This window comes from Amblyomma maculatum, chromosome 4, assembly GCF_055883805.1.
Source record: "Amblyomma maculatum isolate TAMU_Amacu chromosome 4, ASM5588380v1, whole genome shotgun sequence".
Taxonomy (NCBI): Eukaryota; Metazoa; Arthropoda; class Arachnida; order Ixodida; family Ixodidae; genus Amblyomma; species Amblyomma maculatum.
Genome location: NC_139347.1, coordinates 179,504,560 through 179,524,731, shown reverse-complemented (window position 1 = coordinate 179,524,731; position 20,172 = coordinate 179,504,560). Strand labels below are relative to the sequence as shown.

General features: G+C 47.7%; 7 non-coding genes across 7 annotated transcripts; all 7 read left to right on the top strand.

Moving 5' to 3' along the window:
• The first annotated feature begins 2,087 nt into the window (after positions 1-2,087).
• Positions 2,088-2,208, top strand: TRNAL-CAA (transfer RNA leucine (anticodon CAA)). The gene is made up of 2 exons: positions 2,088-2,125; positions 2,163-2,208. It is a non-coding gene; the product is annotated as a tRNA-Leu (tRNA).
• A 251-nt stretch (positions 2,209-2,459) lies between these two features.
• On the top strand, positions 2,460-2,580 carry TRNAL-CAA (transfer RNA leucine (anticodon CAA)). Its single transcript has 2 exons — positions 2,460-2,497; positions 2,535-2,580. It is a non-coding gene; the product is annotated as a tRNA-Leu (tRNA).
• Positions 2,581-2,645: 65 nt separating this feature from the next.
• On the top strand, positions 2,646-2,766 carry TRNAL-CAA (transfer RNA leucine (anticodon CAA)). Its single transcript has 2 exons — positions 2,646-2,683; positions 2,721-2,766. It is a non-coding gene; the product is annotated as a tRNA-Leu (tRNA).
• A 251-nt stretch (positions 2,767-3,017) lies between these two features.
• On the top strand, positions 3,018-3,138 carry TRNAL-CAA (transfer RNA leucine (anticodon CAA)). Its single transcript has 2 exons — positions 3,018-3,055; positions 3,093-3,138. It is a non-coding gene; the product is annotated as a tRNA-Leu (tRNA).
• Positions 3,139-3,203: 65 nt separating this feature from the next.
• On the top strand, positions 3,204-3,324 carry TRNAL-CAA (transfer RNA leucine (anticodon CAA)). Its single transcript has 2 exons — positions 3,204-3,241; positions 3,279-3,324. It is a non-coding gene; the product is annotated as a tRNA-Leu (tRNA).
• Positions 3,325-13,888: 10,564 nt separating this feature from the next.
• Positions 13,889-14,009, top strand: TRNAL-CAA (transfer RNA leucine (anticodon CAA)). The gene is made up of 2 exons: positions 13,889-13,926; positions 13,964-14,009. It is a non-coding gene; the product is annotated as a tRNA-Leu (tRNA).
• Positions 14,010-19,328: 5,319 nt separating this feature from the next.
• On the top strand, positions 19,329-19,449 carry TRNAL-CAA (transfer RNA leucine (anticodon CAA)). The gene is made up of 2 exons: positions 19,329-19,366; positions 19,404-19,449. It is a non-coding gene; the product is annotated as a tRNA-Leu (tRNA).
• The last annotated feature ends 723 nt before the right edge of the window (positions 19,450-20,172 follow it).

The following is a 20,172-nucleotide window of genomic DNA, read 5'->3' as shown; positions in this document are numbered from 1 at the left end:
AGATTTATATGAAGGTGCTTGCTGGTAGACTACAAACGGTTATATGCGAGCCAGTGGGCCCTCACCAAGCGTGCGGTATCAAAGGGCGATCTATCTTTCAGAACATTCACAATGCGAGAAGTGTGCTCGAATGCTGCGATGCAACTCATGCATGTGTTGCGTTACTGCAGTTGGACTTGGAGAAAGCTTTTGATTGTGTGGCACATACTATTCTGTTCAGTATATTAGACTATGTTAATGTCGGCTCTGTTATTCGAGAGGAAGTGGCCTTGGCGTACCGTAACTGCACTACGAGATTAATTGTCAATAAGTCACTGGGGGCCCCTATCAACGTACGACGTTCGGTGCGCCAAGGTTGCCCCCTCAGCCCTCTTTTGTTCGGCATTTATATTGAAACACTGTGTTTAAGCATCCTACAAAACAATGACATTGATCGTTTTCGACTGCAGGAGTCAGAAGTCAAATTGCTGGCTTACGCAGACGATGTTGCGGTTTTTTGTGTAAATAAGGAGAGTATAAAGAGGACAGTGGATGTGGTAAAACCTTTTAGCAAAGTCACAGGGAGTAAAGTTGACTGGGGTAAGAGCCTGGGATTTTGGCACGGAGAATGGCAGCTGACCCCCGACACTTTCGCTAATGTGTCGTGGGTTACAACGCCTGCATAGTACTTGGGTGTGCCCTGGGAATTTTACAAGGAAAGCGAGCCATACTGGCTAGAGCAGGTCAAAGAAACCCGTGTAAAAGCGGAGAAATGCAAAAGCGCTCAATTATCAATATTTGCAAGAGCCGCAGTTTGCAACCTGTTTTTAATTAGTAAGTTATGGTATGTAATGCAAGTGTTCCATTGCTCCCGTGTAAATGTGCAAAAATTGCATCGAGTTTTTGCGGTGTTTGGGCCTCGAGTTGGGAGAGGTGCAGTCGGACAAATTTGTTCCGGCAGGTGAAGCATGGGGGGCTTGATCTGGGTCATTTGTTTGTGCGACAGATTGTCAACCGGTTTATGTTTTGTAGGGATGCCAGCGATCCATTCCTGCGCACAGTGTGTCAACAAAGACTTGGTCGATCGTTGCCTGATTTCGTAGTTTATACTCAGTGTATGCCAGGTTCTCTTTTTGGATAATTTGGGGAAATTCTTGTGCGCGTAAAATTCCTAAGCGCGCGTTTTTCGAAAGAGTGTTTAAGTAATGTTAACAGGAGAACATACAAGGATGTTTGTGAAGTGGTGTTCCCGGTGCACTCGTACAGATCTTTATACTATGGAGGCACAGGAAGTAATGTATTAAAACGCGTAAAGAAAATGCAAGTTGCCACGGTAGCTAAAACGTTTTTCTTTATGCTACATACCGGTACTTTGTGTGTAAAATCATTTATGGAGGAAAATGGTATGTTCCTACCGTGGGGGGCCCAATGTCTCATCTGCAAACAGCCAGAGACAATAGATCACGTGTTTTTGCATTGCTGGGAGGGGGTATATTTGTCGGATGTTCTGCAAAGGACAATAAAAACAGTTGCCACTTGATTTTCATGCCATTAGGTATTTGCCATTGGATAACCACGATGATATGTCGTTAGACCAGGTTATGTTAATGTGCCTGCGCATGCAATGTATATGGCGCGCACGAATCGCTGGTTATCACTGCGATCCAGATGTACGGCCTGCCCGCATGTATTTCCATGAAAGTGTGCAGCGATGGTTCAACGTGCTTAAATTGCAACCATGTGCTCCTGAGTGGCTGTCAATGCTGGAAGCTTTGACGGTGCTCAAGGAATTTTAACATGACAATGCCTGCCCCTAAGTGGATGTTAGGCAACGCGAACTAGCTTTGTGTACATATATTATTCCTTTGTTCCTGTTGTTTTGAGTTCCAGTGCGGTGTATTTGTGTCAAAGTAAAGAAAAAAAAAGTCAGGATGAAGTGGTCTAAGGCGCCAGACTCAAGGTTTATTACTTTGTTCGCTATGCGAACTAACCGAGGCTTCTGGTCCACGGTTGTGTGCGTGGGTTCGAATCCCACTTCTGACACGTTTATCTTTGCCGTACTTCGAGAATGCAGTGTAGTGGAGCAACTAAAATCAGGCTAGAACAGTGTCAGGATGGCCGAGTGGTCTAAGGCGCCAGATTCAAGGTTTAGTACTTTGCTTGCTATGCGAACTAACCGAGGCTTCTGGTCCACGGATGTGGGCGTGGGTTCGAATCCCACTTCTGACACATTTATCTTTGCCGTACTTCGAGAATGCAGTGTAGTGGAGCAACTAAAATCAGGCTAGAACAGTGTGAGGATGGCCGAGGGGTCTAAGGGGCCAGACTCAAGTTCTAGTACTTTGCTTGCTATGCGAACTAACCGAGGCTTCTGGTCCACGATTGTGGGCGTGGGTTCGAAACCCGCTTCTGACACATTTATCTTTGCCGTACGTCGAGAATGCAGTGCAGTGCAGCAACTATACTCAGGCTAGAACAGTGTCAGGATGGCCGAGTGGTCTAAGGCGCCAGACTCAAGGTTTAGTACTTTGCTTGCTATGCGAACTAACGGAGGCTTCTGGTCCACGGATGTGGGCGTGGGTTCGAATCCCACTTCTGACACATTTATCTTTGCCGTACTTCGAGAATGCAGTGTAGTGGAGCAACTAAAATCAGGCTAGAACAGTGTCAGGATGGCCGAGTGGTCTAAGGCGCCAGATTCAAGGTTTAGTACTTTGCTTGCTATGCGAACTAACCGAGGCTTCTGGTCCACGGATGTGGGCGTGGGTTCGAATCCCACTTCTGACACATTTATCTTTGCCGTACTTCGAGAATGCAGTGTAGTGGAGCAACTAAAATCAGGCTAGAACAGTGTGAGGATGGCCGAGGGGTCTAAGGGGCCAGACTCAAGTTCTAGTACTTTGCTTGCTATGCGAACTAACCGAGGCTTCTGGTCCACGATTGTGGGCGTGGGTTCGAAACCCGCTTCTGACACATTTATCTTTGCCGTACGTCGAGAATGCAGTGCAGTGCAGCAACTATACTCAGGCTAGAACAGTGTCAGGATGGCCGAGTGGTCTAAGGCGCCAGACTCAAGGTTTAGTACTTTGCTTGCTATGCGAACTAACGGAGGCTTCTGGTCCACGGATGTGGGCGTGGGTTCGAATCCCACTTCTGACACATTTATATTTGCCGTACTTCGAGAATGCAGTGTAGTGGAGCAACTAAAATCAGGCTAGAACAGTGTCAGGATGGCCGAGTGGTCTAAGGCGCCAGATTCAAGGTTTAGTACTTTGCTTGCTATGCGAACTAACCGAGGCTTCTGGTCCACGGATGTGGGCGTGGGTTCGAATCCCACTTCTGACACATTTATTTTTGCCATACTTCGAGAATGCAGTGTAGAGCAGCAACTAAAATCAGGCTTGAACAGTGTCAGGATGGCCGAGTGGGATTCTGCTTCCGGCCACGCCAGTGAACGGACGCAGGATGCAGGGCTCCTCAGGAGAGGCTTCAGCGGCAATCTCAGGCCGCGGTAACAGGATTGCTGAACAGGACAATACTTACCAGGTTGTTTTGCCTGCACTGCCAACAGGTCGGTTTGTTTTGAATACCGTTTTTTTGCACGCCGATATCAGGGCCCGCCCGTACCGGGTGGATGATTTCCGGGATGCGTTAGCGCAGTACTCACTAGTACCAGATGTTATTGCAATGGGGGCGTATCGGATGAGCCACGTCTGGGCCGTCACTCTCAAGGGTACTGAAGCAGTAACCAAGATTGTGAGTGTAGGTGGGCTTTGTGTGAAAAATGGTCGCTGCTTAAAGATAGACCCGGCGAACCAGGATGTGCGGCTGAAACTTCACTGGCTGCTTCACAACGTGCCAGACGAGGATGTTCGCGCTGCCTTTGCGCCGTACGGAAAGGTATCCGAAGTTACACGGGAGCCCTGGCGAGTTAAAGGTATGTTAGAAAAGGGCTCAACTACTAGACTCGTCACGCTGAAGCTGAAAGCTGGCATGAAGCTCGACGACCTACCGCATCAGCTGAATGTTAGAGGTGAGCTCGCGCTCGTTATTGTGCCAGGCAGACCCCCGTTGTGCCTACGCTTCCGGAGTACGCGTCACATCCGCAAAGAGTGCCGGGTTCCTCGCTGCGGAACCTGTCGACGGTTCGGGCATGAAGACAGCCAGTGTGCTCGTACCTACGCTAGCATTGCCGGACCTGGGACCAGCGAACACTCGTCAGAGTTAATAAAGGACGAGGTGGATGCGGAGGAGGCTGCTGACATTAGAGGTCAGTCAACAAAACAGGACGCGCCTTCCAAGGCTGTGTTAACAAAGGATAAGGTGACGGTGCCCAGTCAAGAGAATGAAACTCGGCAAGCATTGCAAGATCCGTCACAGGACCATGAAGGCGCGCCAAAGGAAGCATCAGAAGATGTAATCAATTTTTCTGACGCTGAGGAGCATCTCAGTACTGAGCCTCCCTTTACTGATGCCGTGGAGGCTGTGCCGGAGACAGCATCCTTTATTGCCGCGAAACGTCTACACGAGGACAGCGTCGAGGGGACTCAGCTGCCAGGTGGTGTTTGTGGTGAGCCGCCGCCGAAAACTTCGGGCATCCGTAGAGCAACGTTAAGACCGAAGCCGAGCTTCTCGGCTGACACGCGGCAGGCGAGGAAACCGCCTCCGTACTTTTTGTGATGTCCTGAACGATTTGTGGGTCGGCTGCCTACCGACCAGCGTCAGGAACATTCTGAAACCAAGCGGGGCGTTTGTGAAAAAAATGACATACGTGCTTGGACTTCGTTTGAATGCAGCCGACGTTCTGCTGCGAGGACAATACATGCACACATATGGCGCTGTTCTTCAGAAGCGGAGGCATTGCAATAATGATGGTAGGCACCATGCGGGTACTGGCATCCCTTTCTAACACATGACTCTCAAGCTTAATTCGGCGTTACATCTAGCTACTTTGAATGTCAGAGGGCTGGGAGGGAGAAGGCGAGAATGCCAGCTCAGTCGCTGCTTGTGGATAATGATATAGATATAGCAGCTGTGCATGCGTCAAAGATTGAGAGCCAAGAAAGCACTGACCGTATGGTGGCATCTTTTCAAACAAACCTTTATGTGTGTGTATGCCATTCTGTTGGTGTATCAGGTGGATGCCTTTCATTTATACGTAACACGCTGGGAGTAAGTGTAGAGTTCGTTTTTACCTGTCCATGTGGTCGGCTTTTGCTTACTGATTTTACCTACTGTAAATTATGCTGGCGTGTTGTTTGTGTGTATGCTCGAAATTCAGAATGCGAACGTGAATTGTTTTTTGAGTCTATTGAATTGTGGTTGAAGGTCGACAAAATCTTACTTGTTCTTGGCGCTTACAACTGTGTGTGAGCAGCTGTGGACCGAGCGGCGAAGTGTAAACCTCGAAGAGACAGAAGCTCTGAGCTTTTGAATGCACTTGTGCATGAATACGGCCTTCAGGATGTTGGTAGTGTGTTCTCCACTGGAAACCAGCCAGAGTTCACGCACTTTCAGCGAGATAGCCATGCTAGATTGGACAGGGTGTATGCCTCGGTTGATCTTCTTTCCCTATGTACTGCATATGAGGTCAAACCTGTGTCTTTCAGTGATCATTGTCTCGTGAGTGCAGTGTTCGGCAGGGCAGGAAAGAAATCGCGCTTTAAGTGGTACCTATGGAAACTGAATGCCAAACTTCTCGCCGATGAAGAGTTCCGTAAGGAAGTTAAGACCGAGTTTGAAAATCGTCTCGCTATGCGACCAGTAAGTTTTGCAGCGGAATGGGGCAGCTTCAAAGAGTGGGTCAAATTGAAATCCATAGAAAGGAGCAGTAAGATGCGGCATAAAGAGAAAGAAAAAGAACTCAATGAACAACTTGAGTTTTTTTTTAGCATGGAAAGTACTGTGCCAGTGCATTTCGCCACTAAAATACGAGAGATTAAAAGTGAGTTGGAAACAATCGACAGTGAAAGATACACAGCAGCTGTTATACGTGCAAGGGCTGAAAAACTTTGTGCTGGAGAAGTACCGAGAAAATGAGCGCTAGCAGACGAGAAAAGATACGCCTGCCAGAAAGAAATAAGGAGTATAAGATATGCCGGCCATATCACTGAAGATGCTAAAGATATTCAGCGTGCGGTAACAGAGCACATCGAAGAACTGCTTAGCGCTAAGCTTGAGACTGTAGGCGGCTTTCGAACAGATTTTCTAAGACTAATGCCTGCACTGGATGACGAAAGTAAAGCGCGCCTAGAAACACCGATAACGTTGCAGGAGATAGAATCTGCAATAGATGACCTGACACCTGGGAAAGCCCCTGGGCCGGATGGTCTAAGCGCTGCCTTCTTTAAAACTTTTCAGCAGTATGCGGCTCAGTTTATGCTCGATGTAATAACTGAAGCTTATGAACGTAATACTGTTCCATTGTCTTTCTCTACATCCCACACTGTGCTAATACCCAAGACAGATGATCCGGAGAAACGACTGTTGGTGGGGTCATATCGCCCGATTAGCCTCACCAATGTTGACTACAAGGTGTACATGAAGGTTTTATCAAAAACACTGCAAAGCGTAAGAAAAAAATTGGTTGCGCCTCATCAAACGTGCGGCATCAAGGGTCGATTCATTGCCACGAATATACATGTGGCTAGAACCGTATTAGAATGTGTTGATGCTCTCGGTGGTCAGATAGCCATGATGCATTTAGATTTGTCGAAAGCCTTTGACCGTGTTTCGCACGAAATTCTTTTTTGCATTTTGGAGCATTCTAACCTTGGTGAAGTCATAGTGGTGGGTGTTAAAATGGCTTATGCGAACTGCACGACCCGTATTATTGTGGATGGTGAACTGACTGACAGCATCGCAGTACGGTAATCGGTAAGGCAGCGCTGCCCGCTCTCACCACTGCTTTTTGCATTGTATTTAGAGCCACTTTGCTTGGCTATCATTAACAGCGATCGCATTTTAGGATTCAAGCTGCAATCAGAACACGTGAAAATGCTAGCATAGGCTGGTGACATTGCAGTCTTTTGTGCAACCAGAAAGAGCATCTGTGAAGTCACGAGTGTCGTCCAAACATTTTGTGATCAAACCGGATGTAAGATCAATTGGGAGAAAAGCTCTGGGTTTTGGCACGGTGATTGGGACGTGGCACCTGATTTCTTCTGTAAGCTGCGATGGTCTGTTCTCCCAACGCGATATCTAGGCGTGCCTTTAGATTGTTATCGAGATCCCAACGTGCACTGGATGGCAGAAATATCCATAGCGGAAGAAAAAGCGGATGCGTGGCAAGGAAGGCAACTGTCAATGTTTTCGCGCGCTTATATTTGCAGTGTTTTTCTTATTTCGAGGCTGTGGTACCTCATGAATGTGTTGTGTGTCTCACGAACCTCAATTCAGAAAATGCACCGCGTTTTTGCCGTATTTATTTGGGCATCCATATGGGAAAAAACCACCCGGACGAATTTGTTTATTTCTGTTAAAAGGGGCGGGCTTGGCCTTGCCCATTTGTTCTTGCGGCAAGTGGTTTCGCGATTTATATTCCTGTATGATCAAAAAGATACCTTTCTAAGAAATGTGATGCAAGTGCGATTCCAGAGGCTGCCCCCTGAATGGATTGTGTCATGTGATAACATGCCTGGTACTGTGACTGGCTACCTGCGCGAGGTTGTTTTTCGTGCAAGTTGCTGGAAGTGCGGTTTTCTTTTGATCACCTTTATAATGTTCCCAGAAAAAAACTGTATAAAGACCTCATAGACGTGATGCTGCCGGTGCCTTTTTACCGGGGATTACACTGTGGAGACCCAGGGCAGGGCATTTTGAAAAGAGTCAAGAAGATGCCCGTGAGGCCATCTGCTAAAACGTTCCTTTTCAAACTTCACTCTAATACGCTCCCTGTTAAAACCTGGCTGAATGATAAAGGTATCTTCGTCCCATGGACAACAATTTGCCTGTTGTGCAAAAAACCGGAAACAATTGAGCACGTTTTCTTAGTGTTGGGATGCGGTATTTCTAAGGGACGTCCTGCAAAGGACAATTAAAAAGGAACTTCCCTTAACTCCGTAAGGTATCAGATTCCTACCAGTGCAGAAGATGATGCACCGTATGATTTAATTATGCTCCTTGGCCTCCATAGTTGGTGGAAAATACGAATGCAGGTGCGTCATGCAGATATAGATACGCGACCTGCGCGTGAAAACTTCATTGAAAGTGCGGTGTACATACGCGAAACGTTCAGGATGCAGCAGGATCCACTACAATGGCATTGCCTGTTTGATGAGTTGGTGCACTTGAAAAGATTTTAGCCACGTACGCGTTAGCTCGAGTGTAGTTGACGTGTTTTATCATGTGTATTTTTATTTTGTGTATCACGGCAATAAAGAAAAAAAAAGGATGGCCGAGTGGTCTAAGGCGCCAGACTCAATGTTTAGTACTTTGCTCGCTGTGCGAACGAACTGAGGCTTCTGGTCCACGGATGTGGGCGTGGGTTCGAATCCCACTTCTGACATATTTATTTTTGCCATACTTCGAGAATGCAGTGTAGTGCAGCAACTAAAATTAGGCTAGAACAGTGTCAGGATGGCCGAGTGGTGCATTCTACTTCCGGCCGCCGAGGCGAACGGACGTGCCATCATGTGCTCCGACGGAGCGGTAACAGCGGCCCAGCTCGGTCGCGGATACAGGATTGCGGACTTACCGGAACAGGATTATCAGGTCATTTTGCCTTAACTGCCATCAGGTCGGAATGTTTTAAATGCTGTTTTTCTGCATGCTGATGTGAGATGTCGGCTGTATCGCGTGGAAGACTTCCGCGATGCGTTGGATAGTCTTAATATGCTCCCCGAGGTGATTGCCTTGGGGGCGTACCAGATGAATCACGTCTGGGCGCTTACATTCAAGAGCGGAGACGGAATGAAGAAAATGTTGGCCCTGCGTGATTTCAAGGTGAAGGAACGACGATGCGTCATCATTGATCCAATGAACCAGGACGTGAGGCTGAAGTTGCACTGGCTTGTCTACGGTGTCCATGACGACGACGTGTGATCTGCGCTGGCACCTTTTGGGAAGGTAACGGACATTTCGAAGGAAAAGTGGCGGGTCAGTGCCGTTGCGGACAAAGCATCAGCGACAAGAGTGATTGGGCTCAAGCTGAAATCCAGAGTTTCGGTGGACGACCTCCAGCACCAGCTCCGCGTAGCAGGCGAGTTGGCTCTGGTGGTAGTGCCGGGCAGAGCTCCGCTTTGTCTCCGGTGCCGGACTGCGGGGCACATTACACGCGAGTGTCGTGTTCCTCGTTGCACCCGATGCAGGCGCTTTGGTTATCGGGAGGACATGTGAGTTAAAACTTACGCGAGTGTTACTGGACCACTGCAACAAGAGGACGCTTCAGGCCTCATTATGGATGAAGCCGACGCCGAGGAAGCAGCGAAAGGGAGGCTGGAATTGTCCACGCGATGCCCTAACGCGTCTTCCGAAAATTCTGAAGGCTCCACGCAGGCCGCAAGCCGTGACACGAAAAGCGAGTCACTTGCTACACAAGTAAAGACGCCTTCGGATGCTGCTGAGAAGTCCTCCGAGAGCACCTTGTCGGAGGGCCAGCGAGACGAACACACCCAGGACGGCATGCAGCCACCTGAAGTTATGAAGGCTGCGTCTTGTAGTGACCGAAGAGCAGCGTCAGCCTCAGGCAATGGAAGTCAGCGGGAGCCGATGGAATTAACTGTGAACTCAAAAAGAACGCACGGGGACAGCGTGGGAGCAGGAGACGGCCTTGACTACACTAACAACGAGGGACCGCCCCCCAAAGCCGTCATGTCACGGCGACCTAGCTTCAGACAGAAGCCAAACATCTCCCTCGACCGGAATACGGTCGGGACACCGCCCTCCTAGCAAAGAGGGATTGTGAAGTTTTTGCATAAATAACTTCAAGGTGCTTCGACCGAGAGGCAAGGCCTCTTCGCAGTGGCTACGGGCTCAACCAAAAAAGGAAGTGCACATGCTCAACTGCTTCCCAGACTACCGAGGTAAGCGCTGTGCGGTCCTTTTGTTTTGCAATTAAATGGCAGTAAACCTCCAGTCTGCGTTACATGTAGCAACCTTAAACGTTCGCGGAATGACAGCGAGGCGGCGGCAATATCAAGTTAGTCGGCTATTTCTTGAAAACGAATTGGACTTGGTCGCTATACAAGAAACGAAGGTAGAAAGCGAAGAACAAACGGACCGCATGGTGCAACCATTCAGAGATAGGTACAATGTATGTGTGTGTCATGCTGTTGGCAATTCGGCAGGGCGTGTTATTTTTATTCGCAACAGTCTGGGCATTGTCGAGGAGGCAGTCACTGTGTGCCCTTCTGGACGCCTGATTGTCGTTGACTTTTCCTTCTGTAATTTGAAATGGCGCATGATATGCGTCTATGCACCTAATAAGGAAGGGGAGCGTAGGTTGTTCTTCGAGCAGCTCGAACAGCATTTGAAGGGTGAAAGATGTGTTGTTATGGGGGGTGACTTCAATTGTGTATGTATGCCTGAAAATCGCGTAAAACTTCAGCCTGTGAAGGACACTAGCGCACACTTATTAAGAACGTTAACCACAGAGTATCATCTAGAAGATGTTGGTTGGCTTCTATCACCTAATGGACAATGCCAGTGTACCTATTTCCAAAGAGAAAGCCATGCGAGGCTAGATCGTGCATACATTTCCCTAGAACTCGCGCCTCTGTGCCGAAGTTATGACGTCAAGCACGTGTCTTTTACATATCACAGCCTAGTAGTTTTTTTTGCATAGGAGCAAAGGAAAATAAATCTAAATTAAACTGGGAGCTTTGGAAATTTAATTCTAAACTTTTAGATGATGAGAGCTATGTGAACGAAGTAAAGGAAATGTTCAACGCACTGTTTGCGACCAAATCAGGGGACTGGATGAGAGTGGGAAAATTTTAAGAACAATATAAAAATGAAAGCAATAGAAAGAGCAACCATTTTATGACATGTCAGTAAAGAGAACGAGAAAGATCTGCACCGTCAACTCAACTTGTTGCTGAACCTAGATAGCGGGACGCCTGGATTGTGGTCGAAGCAGATAAAAGAAGTTAAAAATAAACTTGAGCTTATCGATGAAGAAAGATGTAGGGGAGCTATTGTGCGAGCACGAGCAGAGGGATTATGGGTTGGCGAGACACCAAACAAGCGCTCACTCGGTGACGAGAAAAGATACGCGGAAAAAAGCAAAATTCAAAAGATAGTTTACCATAACGAAGTTGCAACAGAATACGAGGTTATCAAAGAAGCGTTTGTAGAGTACTATAGTGAGCTACTTGGGCGGGCTAAGCAAAGCAAAGAACAATTCGAAAGTCAGTTTTTGCAGACCATGCCCAGGCTTGAGGATGAAGTTAAAGCCAGGCTTGAGCAACCAATCAGTGTACTTGAAATTGAGCAGGCTATAGAAGAAATAAGCGCTGGAAAATCACTCGGTCCTGACGGATTAGGGGCTGCTTTTTACAAGAAATTCAAATCAGAAGCCAGCAGGGCACTGTATTGCGTAATAAAGGAAGCATACCATGTTAAACAAACGCCGCCATCTTTCAAAGCTTCACATTCCTAAATTCCGAAATCAGATGATGCAGTCAAACTTCTATCGGTGGGGTCCTATCGGCCTATAAGCCTCACAAATGTGGATTATAAATTGCTTATGAAAGTGTTGGCAAGGAGGGTGCAAGGTGTCATTAAACAGTTGGTAGGTCCACACCAAACGTGCGGCATTAAGGGCTGCACCATCTGTACGAATGTACACACAGTAGGATGCGTTTTAGAGTGTTGCGATGCAGACGGAAGACATGTAGCAATGATACAGCTTGACTTGTCAAAAGCATTTGACAACGTTTCACATGACGTCCTTTTCACCATTTTAGAGCATGTCAATATCGGGAGTGTTATCGTAGATGGAGTCAAAATGGCATACGCTGGGTGCTCTACCCGTATTATTGTAAATAAAAGTCTTACTGACGCAATAGCCGTGCGATCGTCAGTGAGGCAAGGATGTCCATTGTCCCCCCTTCTATTTGCCTTGTATCTAGAGCCCTTTTGTTTAGGCCTGATTAATAATGAAAGAATCCATGGATTCAAGCTACAAGCGTCCGAAGTGAAAGTACTTGCGTACGCGGATGATATAGCCATTTTCTGTGTGAACCGACAAAGCGTAAGTGAGGCAGTCGAGGTTGCTGGCGGTTTTTGCACTGCAACTAGCTGTGAGATTAACTGGGATAAATCGGCTGGCTTTTGGCATGGTGACTGGAACGAAAGACCGGAAAGGTTTGAAAACATGCGATGGACATCGTTGCCTACGAAGTGTCTAGGTATGCCACTTGACAGCTATCAAGATAGCGAGCAGTACTGGCGTCAAGAGACAGAAAGGGTCAGGAAAAAGACGCAAGGCTGGCAAGTCCGTAATTTGTCTATGTTTGCCCGCGCGACTGTCTGCAATCTTTTATTGATATCCAAGGTGTGGTTCGTACTCCAATTTTTGTTCATGAAACGCAGAAATCTGCAAAAAATTCACAGAGTGTTCGCGGTTTTCATTTGGGGGGCAAGTTGGGAACGTACTAGTAGGACGAATTTGTTTCATTCTGTTTGTAATGGTTTCTAAGACAAATCGTGTCGCGATTTATTTTTCTGCGGGACCAGAAAGAATCATTTTTGCGCATTTTTGCATTGCCTAAGAGCAAGTGCCTTTAGGCAATACCTTACCTGAATTTATTGTTTCATCATGCAATGACGGTGGACGCGTAGTAACTGGGTTTTGGCGAGAAGTTGTACTTGCATTCCAAATCTTAAAGGCTCAATTTTCCCTTGAGTACTTAAGTTCAGTGCAAAGAAAAAAAAACTGTACAGAGACCTACTGGATACAATGTTGCCAAACCCAGGTATCGAACAATGTACTGTGGACGCCCAGGAAATGATGTCTTAAAGAGAGTTAAAAAGATGAATAAGCCCAGCATTAAAACTTTCTTCTTTAAACTTCATACAGGGACGCTCCCAGTTAAGACTTGGTTAGAGGAAAAGGGAATATTCGTTCCATGGACAACTAACTGTATATTATGCAAGAAACCAGAAACAGTAGATCATGTATTTATTGATTGCTGGGATCCAGTCTTCTACTGGGACATCTTGGAAAGGACTTTAAAGAAAGACCAAACCAATAACACCATACGGAATCCGTTTTCTACCAATTGAAAACGATGGAGACCTTCCTTATGACCCGATCATAGATCCGGGGCTCCACAGCATATGGCGAACAAGGACGGCTGTTAGGCACGCCGATGTAAGCGTCCGTCCAGACAGGGAGAATTTCATTGAAAGCATTATGTACTTACGAGATCTTTACTGTATATTGCCAGAACCTCCCGACTGGATTGGCGTCCTAGATGAACTTGTTCATTTTAAGAAGTTTTAAGCATTCACGCTGACCACGGAATGATCACCGTGTTTTATCTGTATATATTTGCAGTGTATTTGTCAAAGCAGGCAAAAAAGAAAAAAAAAAAAACAGGATGGCCGAGCGGTCTAAGGGCCAGACTCAAGGTTTAGTACTTTGCTCGCTATGCGAACGAACAGAGGCTTCTGGTCCACGGATGTGGGCGTGGGTTCGAATCCCACTTCTGACACATTTATTTTTGCCATAATTCGAGAATGCAGTGTAGTGCAGCAACTAAAATAAGGGAAACACAGGGTCAGGGTGGCCGAGTGGTCTATGGCGCCAGAGTCAAGGCTTAGTACTTTGCTCGCTATGCGAACGAACCGAGGCTTCTGGTCCACGGATGTGGGCGTGGGTTCGAATCCCACTTCTGACACGTTTATTTTTGCCATAATTCGAGAATGGAGTGTAGTGCAGTAACTAAAATCAGGGTAGAACAGTGTCAGGATGGCCGAGTGGTCTAAGGCGCCAGACTCAAGGCTTAGTACTTTGCTCGCTATGCGAACGAACCGAGGCTTCTGGTCCGCGGATGTGGGCGTGGGTTCGAATCCCACTTCTGACACATTTATTTTTGCCATAATTCGAGAATGCAGTGTAGTGCAGCAACTAGAATCAGGGTAGAACAGTGTCAGGATGGCCGAGTGGTCTAAGGCGCCAGACTCAAGGCTTAGTACTTTGCTCGCTATGCGAACGAACCGAGGCTTCTGGTCCGCGGATGTGGGCGTGGGTTGGAATCCCACTTCTGACACATTTATTTTTGCCATACTTCGAGAATGCAGTGTAGTGCAGCAACTAAAATCACGCTAGAGCAGTGTCAGGATGGCCGCGTGATTCTACTTCCGGCCACCGTAGTTAACGGTCGCAGAATCATGTGCTCCAGCGGAGCGGCGATAGCGGCCCTTTCCAGCCGCGGAAACAGGCTTGACGACATGGACGATAGGGAGTATCAGATTATTCTGCCAACTTTGCCCACGGGACGCGTTGTTTTTAACACGCTTTTTTTGCACGGCGATGTGCGAGTCAGGCCATACAGGGTCGAGGATTTCCGCGACGCTCTGGTCAAGGCTGGTGCGCTCTCCGACGTTGTGGCGTTGGGGGCGTATCAGATCAACCATGTTTGGGCGGTCACGTTAAGCAGCACAGAAGCAACGAAGAAATTGGCGGCTTTTAAGGAACTCGAAGTTAAGGGACGCCGTTGCCTTATTATCGATCCCGAAGACCAACAGGTGAAGCTGCGACTTCACTGCATGTTGCACGGTGTGGCAGACGACGACATCCGGACGGCTTTTGCTGCGTTTGGGAATGTGACCGAGGTGACCCGGGAAAGGTGGGGAGTTCAAGGAGTCAAGGAGAAGGGGTCCACCACGAGCACTGTGCTCCTGAAATTGAAACCCGGCATTAAGGTCGACGACTTACCTCACCAGCTGCGAGTTGCCGGAGAGCTAGCCCTTGTCGTGGTGCCTGGGCGAGCGATGCAGTGCCTGCGCTGCCGCGGCACCGGTCACGTTCGACGAGAATGTAAGGTACCGCGTTGTCCAAAGTGTAGACGCTACGGACATGACGAGGCTGCCTGTGTGCTTTCGTACGCTTCGGCCGCGGGACATGGAACTGCGGAACGGTCGGCGGAGCTCACCATGGACGTGGTCGAGGCGGAGGAGGCGGCGAAGGGTGCCGGAGAGGTGCGAACGCAGACACGGGAGACTGATTCGTCGGTGGACTCGGCAGAAAGCGGCAATGCTGCGAGGGATGTGGGGAGAGCGGACTCTGCACCTGAGCTCCCTAGCAATGAGGAAGGCACGTCACTTGAGCCGGCAAACGGTATGGAACAGGATAATGGGGAGGAGCACTCGGACACCAGCGGTGTTCGTAAGCCAGGCGTCCCAGCCCCAGCCAAGCGATCCCACACACAGTCCGAACCCGAAGGTAACCAGGCGTCAGCCCCCAGCGTCGACGAGCCACCAGCAAAAACAGGGCAATCCCGGCGGTCCACGCTACGTCCGCGGCCAAACATATCAGCAGAGAGACGGGCAGCGGATAAAGTGCCCCCGCTGCCGGGTCAGCCGCTCGCACCGGACGGGGATGGATCCAACGACGACGTCTAGCAACGCGCTAGACGGGAAAGGTAAGCACCATGCTTTCGGTCTCTTCACCCTTGATCAAAATGGAGCCCGAAACCACCTTAAGAGTAGCCACGTTAAATTACAGGGGACTGGCAGGCAAAAAGAAGCAGAGCCAGGTGCACCAGCTCTTAATTTACAATGATATTGACGTGCTTGCCGTGCAAGAAACTAAGGTTGACGGGGAGGAAGAGACCGGGAGCATGGTGCGACGTTTCACGGCTAGATTTTACGCCATTGTTAGCTACGCAGTTGGGACATCGGCCGGGTGTGTATTGTTTGTCAAAAAGGTGCTTGGTCTGGTTGTAAAGGGCTACTCCTCAGGCTCTTCTGGACGGTGTGTAGTGGCTGATTGTGTATACAGCGGTGTTGAGTGGCGCATTATTTGTGTGTACGTTCCTAACTGTGTGGAGGAAAGAACAGTGTTTTTCGAGAATGTTATGCAGCAGTTAAGTACGGAAAGGCAGGTAGTATTGCTGGGCGATTTTAATTGTGTACTGAATGCTCGAGACAAAACCAGCACACGCGGATTCAGAGACAAGAGCACTGAAATGTTAAGCCAGTTAATAAGCGAATGGAATATGGAGGATGTGGCTGATTGCTTGGAAGGACCGCGTGCCGTTCAGTACACGCACTTCCAAAGTTCTAGCCACGCGCGTCTGGACAGAATTTACGCGTCGCTGGATTTGATTCATTCATGCAATGAATACCGAGTTGTGCCTATGACATTCACGGATCACTGTTTGGTGCAATGCTTATTCGGCACCAAAAAACGAAGCAATGCATTTAGCTGGGAGTTATGGAAATTGAACAATAAATTTCTTAATGATGATGCCTTTAGACGCGTGGTATTGAATGAATTGGTTAAAGTGAGGCCAGGGACTTTGCTCGAAATCTGGAAACAGTGGGAGTTGTGCAAGGAACAGATTAAAATTAAAGCCATTGACAGATCAAGTTGCCTGGTGTACGAGAAGAAAATGACAGAAACCCAGCTTAAGGCTTTGCTTGCAAAACTACAGGAACAGGATTGTAAGGCACCCGGCAGATGGATAGAGGATATTCGAAAAATAAAAGAACAGATTAACTTGATAGAAGAAGACAGATACCAAGGAGCGTTAGTGCGTGCAAGAGCGGAAAAATTGGCCATGGATGAGACGCCGACAAAAATATCGTTGGGAATAGAAAAAGCAAATGCAAGGCGAAATCACGTGGCAGAGGTAGATTGGGCAGGACGCACAGAAACCGATAACGAAGGAATCGCGAAAGCGTTCCGGGAGTATTATGAAGATCTATTTTCGTCCCGAGAGGTTTATTTGGACCGTTTTAAAGAATCCTTTCTTGACGCGATGCCAAAAATTGACGAGGAACAAAAAGAAAGACTGGAGCGGCCAATAAGCGAAAAAGAAGTGCAGCAGGCAATAGAAAATTTAAACCCAGGGAAATCACCCGGGCCTGATGGCCTGAGTGCGGCTTTTTATAAAGCGTTCAAGGAACAGCTATCTCCTTTGTTGTGTGCCTTATTTAATGAAGCGTATCAACTGAAGGCACTGCCTGCGTCTTTCGGATCGTCGCACACAGTACTTATTCCGAAAACGGACCAACCAGATAAGCTTAGGCAGTTGTCGTCTTACAGGCCCATTGCTCTGACAAACGTTGATTACAAGATTTATATGAAGGTGCTTGCTGGCAGACTACAAACGGTTATATGCGAACTAGTGGGCCCTCACCAAACGTGCGGTATCAAAGGGCGATCTATCTTTCAGAACATTCACAAAGCGCGAAGTGTGCTCGAATGCTGCGATGCAACTCATGCATGTGTTGCGTTACTGCAGTTGGACTTGGAGAAAGCTTTTGATTGTGTGGCACATACTATTTTGTTCAGTATATTAGACTATGTTATTGTCGGCTCTGTTATTCGAGAGGGAGTGGCTTTGGCGTACCGTAACTGCACTACGAGATTATATGTCAATAAGTCACTGGGGGCCCCCATCAACGTACGACGTTCGGTGCGCCAAGGTTGCCCCCTCAGCCCTCTTTTGTTCGGCATTTATATTGAAACGTTGTGTTTAAGCATGCTACAAAACAATGACATTGATGGTTTTCGACTGCAGGAGTCAGAAGTCAAATTGCTGGCTTACGCAGACGACGTTGCGGTTTTTTGTGTAAATAAGGAGAGTATAAAGAGGACAGTGGATGTGGTAAAACATTTTAGCAAAGTCACAGGGAGTAAAGTTAACTGGGGTAAGTGCCTGGGATTTCGGCACGGAGAATGGCAGCTGACCCCCGACACTTTCGCTGATGTGTCGTGGGTTACAACGCCTGCAAAGTACTTGGGTGTGCCCTTGAAATTTTACAAGGAAAGCGAGCCATACTGGCTAGAGCAGGTCTAAGAAACCAGTGAAAAAGCGGAGAAATGGAAAAGCGCTCAATTATCAATATTTCCAAGAGCCGCAGTTTGCAGCCTGTTTTTAATTTGTAAGTTATGGTATGTTATGCAAGTGTTCCATTGCTCCCGTGTAAATGTGCAAAAATTGCATCGAGTTTTTGCGGTGTTTGTTTGGGCCTCGAGTTGGGAGAGGTGCAGTCGGACAAATTTGTTCCGGCAGGTGAAGCATGGGGGGCTTGGTCTGGGTCATTTGTTTGTGCGACAGATTGTCAACCGGTTTATGTTTTTTAGGGATGCCAGCGATCCATTCCTGCGCACAGTGTGTCAACAAAGACTTGGTCGAGCGTTGCCTGATTTCGTAGTTTATACTCAATGTATGCCTGGTTCTCTGTTCGGATTCTTTAGAGAAATTGTTTTGAGCGTGAAATTCTTAAGCGCACGTTTTTCGAAAGAGTATTTAAGTAATGTTAACAGGAGAACATTATACAAGGACGTTTGTGAAGTGGTGTTCCCGGTGCCCTTGTACCGAGCTTTATACTATGGAGGCACAGGAAGTAATGTATTAAAACGCGTAAAGAAAATGCAAGTTGCTCCGGGAGCTAAAACGTTTTTCTTTATGCTACATACCGGTACTTTGAGTGTAAAATCATTTATGGAGGAGAAGGGTATGTTCCTACCGTGGGGGGCCCAATGTCTCATCTGCAAACAGCCAGAGACAATAGATCACGTGTTTTTGCATTGCTGGGAGGGGGTATATTTGTGGGGTGTTCAGCAAAGGACAATAAAAAAACAGTTGCCACTTGATTCCCATGGCATTAGGTATTTGCCATTGGATAACCACGACGATATGCCTTTAGACCAGGTTATGTTAATGTGCCTCCACAGTATATGGCGCGCACGAATGGCTGGTTATCACTGCGATTCAGATGCACGGCCAGCCCGCATGTATTTCCGTGAAAGTGTGCAGCGATGGCTCGACGTGTTTAATTGCAACCATGTGCTCCTGAGTGGCTGTCAAAGCTCGAACCTTTGACGGTGCTCAAGGAACTTTAACATGACAATGCCTGCCCCTCAGTGGGTATTAGGCAACGCTAGCTACCTTTGTGTACATATATTATTCTTTTTTTCCTGTTGTTTTGAGTTCCAGTGCGGTGTATTTGTGTCAAAGCCAGGCAATAAAGGAAAAATAAAAGTCAGGATGGCCGAGTGGTCTAAGGCGCCAGACTCAAGGTTTAGTACTTTGCTTGCTCTGCGATCGAACCGAGGCTTCTGGTCCACGGATGTTGGCTTGGGTTCGAATCCCACTTCTGACACATTTATTTTTGCCATAATTCGAGAATGCAGTGTATTGCAGCAACTAAAATCAGGGTAGAACAGTGTCAGGATGGCCGAGTGGTCTAAGGCGCCAGACTCAAGGTTTATTTTTTTGTTCGCTATGCGAACGAACCGAGGCTTCTAGTCCACGGATGTGGGCGTGGGTTCGAATCCCACTTCTGACACACCTATTTTTGCCATACTTTGAGAATGCAGTGTAGTGCAGCAACTAAAATCAGGCTAGAACAGTGTCAGGATGGCCGAGTGGACGACGAATATTTTGTAGCGAAAGTGACAGAAGAAACCAACAGAATAAATATGAACGATTACTGCAAGGTGGGACAGCAGTGGGAACTATGCAAAGACAAATCAAAATCACAGCGACTGATAGGGCCAGTTCGATTCGATTTCACGATAAAATTAAAGAACACGAACTGCAGAAAACTTTAAAGATATTAATAACAGAGGAATGCAAAAAGCCAGGGTTTTTCAAAGATGACGTGAGGATTATAAAACAGCACTTACAGCTGATCGGAGAAGAGCGTTATCGGGGCGCGCTGGTGCGAGCTAGAACAAATGCACTAAAAGCGGGCGAAGTACCTACGAAGCGGGCTTTAGGTTTGGAAAAAACGAACGGCCAACGAAACCACGTATGCGAGATAGAGCGGAACGGCGTTGTGGTGTCAGATAACGACGGCATTAGGCGTGAGTTCTTTGAGCATTATCAGGCGTTATTCGCGTTTCATGAAGCTGACTTAGACAGTTTCAAAAAGATGTATCTGGGTCAGATGCCGCGACTGGCCGACAAGGTAAAAGAAGTTTTGGAGCGGCCAATAACTGAAAGAGAAGTGTGCCGAGCAATTGAAAACTTGAACGACGGACAGCTCCCTGGGCCCGATGGCTTGAGT